The sequence below is a fragment of the Toxorhynchites rutilus genome, chromosome 3 (genome assembly GCF_029784135.1).
Source record: "Toxorhynchites rutilus septentrionalis strain SRP chromosome 3, ASM2978413v1, whole genome shotgun sequence".
In the NCBI taxonomy this organism is placed as follows: Eukaryota; Metazoa; Arthropoda; class Insecta; order Diptera; family Culicidae; genus Toxorhynchites; species Toxorhynchites rutilus.
In genome coordinates, this window is record NC_073746.1 from 177,393,600 (window position 1) to 177,399,005 (window position 5,406).

Consider the following 5,406-nt stretch of genomic DNA (forward strand, 5'->3'; position numbering starts at 1 on the left):
CTGATTGGAAGCGACAGATATGTTGTCTATGGGAAATGGTATACAAATTATATCACACATAAGGGGGAGAAAGAGTCTTGACCCTTTTAGTTTTATGGACAAGACTAATTGGTTCACCTTCACTATCGATCAATTCGATTGGATCTTCAGTGATACTATTGCCTTGATTAAACCTGCATGTCAAATTTTAAATTTGCATATGAATGGTCCATCAGGGATGGGCAGGAATATCATGGCAAAGATGACGAGAGATTGGTGGGATCTCCCAAAATGCATCTGAGAGAAATCATTGTTAGCTCTTTTCATTGGAAGATTAGCACTTATTTTATGTATTCCATACACGCTGCATATTAAAAATGCATCGGAGAATATCAATCATCGCCCATATTTCAAAAATCGATTCACTGAGCTTGCAGCAATAGATCAATAGAAAGAGTGATAGAATTCGCGAAAATTGAATGAACGATCGGAAAAAGTCACAAATGAGCCCAAAACACCGATAAATTCACACAAGATCTCCACCGATAAAAAAATAATCAGTTTGCTTCTTATTTCGGATATTGTTAGAAAATCATCGGATATAGGATCGGATATTGTTAGAAATCATCGAAATAATTCTTTAGGACAACTATATCGAAATTATCAGAAGTAAAAAAAATTATAGGAGGTTGTGTCCAAGATACGACCGCATTGTTGACGTAGAACTACACTGTTATTTTATATAAGTCGCTTGTTCATACCTTAGGATATTATTCTATAATGTTGTGAAATTTTAGAAACAACTGTTGAGTAGAATAATTTCTGGAATGGATTTTTCATTGTAGAATCAGTTAACGATAATTGGTTGATGATTCATTCATGCCCTCGCAAAACAATATACTAGCTGATCGTATGTCGCAATTTATTTCATGTCAATGCATTGAAAATTTACCTCGAACGCTATTCCGGTGGCCTTTTTCGCAATTTAAATAGACTCGATTATATACATGTTGCACCAGCACCATTATTCACAACATGCTATGGCACGCTATGGCACAAGCGTTCGCCATAGCATGTATACAGAGCCATACATAGGTGGCTTGAAACTACTAGGAATATAAATACTTATCATCATTTTACGCTATTCTCAAAAGAAACGCTTCTGTTAATATTACTGGTATCGAAAAAAGTTGCATTACTTTCTCATGCTCGAGAGAAGCGCAGCTGTCACCCTTAGTGGAGGAAGTTTTGCTACTGGCAAGCGAAACCTAATCACATACAAAATTCCAGAACGACATTCACTTTCTTGGTGACTAAACAAGTGAAATAAACTCTTTTTGTTAATAACAACGTTTTCGAGTAGCAGCAGTAGCAATGCTCCATTATGGTCAATATTAGCGCAAATGCAATCCTAGTCAAAGGCTGTTTTGCGACTGGCACGCGGACCCAAATAATTTATAACATTCCAGTAAGACATTCAAGATGCTTGGTATTCCCCAAATAATTTTTTGGCGCACAACCTTAACACTTGCTTCACCATAACGTCAGTTTAATGCATTATCAAAGGCACCAACGAAGCCCTTATGATGACGGAAAACAAACTATGTTAACTGCTAGGAAAAAGACTGAATTATGCCACACAGCTTGTATTCTGCTGTAACACCCATCAATGCGAATTCGCTGATGAGTTTGTCAAGAGCGACCGCCTTCACCAACAGCGGGGGGAGCTTGATTTTGGTTGCTGCCTGGGTAACGGTGTTTACATTTTCGACCGACGCGCCGAAATCGCCTACTCCGCTGTTATTTGATGCGGTGTCCCACTCGCGAGGGCTCGGTTCAGTGCGAGCGCTTTTCACTGCACCAACATCGCGTGCATCATTAGATTTTATTGCCCCTGGCAATGCGTTCGTTTTTTGCAGGGCTCGAGCCTGCATTCCTCTTCTTCTTACTCATCACACACTACGCGAAGCGTCCAATTTATGACGCGGAAAAATACCTACGATACGAATAACGCGAAAAACAGAAAAACCAAACGACGATATCCAAGTTGGATTACCACTGGTGGGGTCCAATCTTAGATTGAAGCGCAGCGAGAGCAAAGTGAAATGGATTGCTCAACAGTCCGATGCCGAATGAAAGTAGAGATGGGCAAACCGTTCACGAACGGTGCGAAAGAACTAGTTCGCCGAGAAGAGTGAACGAACATCGTTCTTTTTCAATGAACGGTAGTTCTCCCCACGAACTGATTGCGAGTGAACGGTTTGTGCACGAACTGATTCCGAAAGAAAAGCTTGCGAGTGAACTGTTGGAGAGCGAACTGTTTGCGAGTGAACTCTATGGGAAAGAACTGATTGAGAGTGAACTGTTTGAGAACGAACTGATTGCGAACGAACGAGTGCAGCTGAACTGATTTGCGCTGGACGGACTGGATAAATATAACGAAAACGCTTCTAAGAAACATAAAGCGATATTGTCATTTATGAGCAAAATGCATGTAACGCAGGGTTTACTTATTATCAGGTATACTCAATTTCAGGTTAAAAATTAAATTAGATTTTCGTAGTTTTAAAGGGAAAACTATATAGTTTTCCCTTTAAAACTACGAATAAAAAATTCAAATTCATGTATTCTTTCAATTCCGCGTAACATGCATATACTTCCTAATTATCAAAAAAACCTGGGGGAAGCTGGGGTGATTCTTGAATTGGGTAAACATAGAATGGGCAAGTTGAGAAAAAAGTTTTTTCGTTGCTTTCAATCCATTGTTTGGCCTATTGCGTGTACGTGTTATTGTCATACAAACAATTATGATTGATTGTTAGTAAAAATCGCCGCTCATTTTTTTCTCTGAATGAGCATTATGAAATATGATCTTACATGGATCCTGTGTGAAAATATGAAAAATTGCGCATTATTACATATACTTTTGTCGGCCGATTAATATATTTTCACATACAGTTTGCTACTTTTAAAGAAGAAGCAGCTTATCTTTCCCTACTAAATTTCAAAAATATAAATCCCATACGTACACTATCCAATCCAACGATATCAATTAATAGCTGTTTATTGGTGGTGGGTTCCAGCTAACATTTTGTTGTTCTTAATACCGCTGAACGAAAGAGCGAAAGAACGGTTCTAAAGAACTGATTAACTTAGATGAACGGTTAGTGACTGAACCGTTCATCAAAGTGAACTGTTTTGACCATCTCTAAATGAAAGTTTGTCTCAGCGAGATCCACTGTTTATACTCTAGGTAAGTATTCCCCTTCATTCTTCTACTTTTCCTTTGCTCACGGAGACTTTGAATCCTACGATTTCCCCTCCGTTGATCGTCGATAGGTTGTTCGTTATTGACAGCTCTGTTCGGGAAAGCACACAAATGAATAGAACAAATGTATGGGAAAATGGAAACGCTTAAAGTTTTCATGAATTTTAACCATTTACAAACCAAGGGATTCTAATGTTTAGCACATTAAACAAATCTTACGGAATTTCCGATTCGTTTAGTATGTAAATCGCCAAAACCCGTTCGCGGCAAAAATATTTATTAACGTTAACTTTATTTCATAAAAACGTGACCTGTTTTCTGATTTGGTACCCTTAATGAAAGACGTAGTTCTACGTCAAAAAAATGTTTGAATGGGCCGATGCTGCTGGAAGCCATGGTGTGGGCTTACCTGGTACATCTTTTATTATTTCCTACATGGTTCATTTTTTTTACCTCCCATATATTCCTGTTAGACGCATTTCTACGTCAGAAATGAAATCGGGGATAAAAACGCACAAATGTACTCACAAACCAAGGTTCGCGTCAAGTTTTAACACTTTTTCCATCCATGAATGACAACAACTTGCCTGATTGAAATTGTCAGATTGGAATTTTCTTGATGAGAATGCGTAAAAAGAATAAGAAGAAAACAAACTATCTGTCATTCAGCTGGCTTCTCCCTCTCAGGTTTTACCATTACTTCTCTTCCAGTTTATCGAATCAGCGGAGAGGTTCTCTCATTTATACTCCAGGAATATCGACGAAAATAAAATACCAATCAAGTCGGGTTAGACGGGCACTCCACCGACAAAGAATAAACATTTTATTTTGAAAACAATTTGGTTATCTCCTCATGCTTTTATTGACAGATGCCAACTAACCACATTCGCAAGTGCAACCACATATCATGGACGAATCAGCAGAGCGGTTTTCAAAACGTAACCCGAATTTGTCATTTCGAATGCCGGAAGCTAGTTTAGACATGAAAAAAAGGAGAGAAATAACAATTCCTTCTGGGTGATTTTAGTCTAGCTTTTTTGTTAGATTATCTTTAAACTTGAATTTTCAGTTAGTGTCCATCTTTACCACCCCAAGTGTCCATCTTTCCCGCCGAATGTCCGTCTTTCCTGACTCAATCTTATTTTTTTCAAAGATGGTGGATACATTCATTTTTCAAAATTTCTGCCTCAAAGACAAATTTTATTATAAAAACAGACCTATACTATCAATTTGGGGTGGAAATAGCTATATATTTTTTGTGAAATTCACGAAATAAATCAACTTTTACTTACGGTGTCCGGCTTTACCACCCTTCCCGTACATGATCCAATTCTCTGATCAAGCAATTTCATTTATTGCTGAAATCTTGATTTCTAATACTATTAATTATCCAATTCAGTGCAACTGCGAGAATGTGTATCCTTATCGATTCCAAACAATTGAACCGAATATCGATGAACTTAACAGAGGTCATTGAATAAAACAGTGTTCTTGTTTTTTATCGCTCAGCTTTCTAGATTCATTGCTCTTCTCATTTCATGTTTTCAAACAGTTGACTGTTATACAGAAATATGTGTTGTCAATAGCAAACAAAACATGCCCACGTATGTCAAAGGATGGTAACAAACGCCGGATTCGCGATGAATAATGGATGCACGAAATTGGATGCTGCAAAATAACAGACGTTATAAGTGTTCCGCAAACAGATCATAATGGTAATTTTATGAACCCAGCCGGAGCAATACAGTACACATCCATTGTGGAATGTTTGTGCAAAGGATATATCGCGAATGCTAGAATTGGTAGAATATCCCTTTTCACGGCATCAACTCACAGACTGTTGGATCATTCATCTTTACCAGGGGCTCTGGGGGAACAAAAGATGTGTATATATTTTGTACCATGGTTTGAATTCAGGTGCATTACGGTGCATTTATCAAGTGGGATTTTTCCCTGAAATTTTCCACTGTTGCGCGGATGATTACTATAACATCTGCAACTAAACGCTTAGCATTGCTTGAATGGATTTACTTCGCATCACAGAATTAAATACAACTGAAACCGTACCATGATGAATCGAAAGTTCGCGATTGAGTTTTACATTTCCAATGTAAAACAGTTCGTTACGAATAGTGCCACTGGAAAATCTGCTTTGTCTG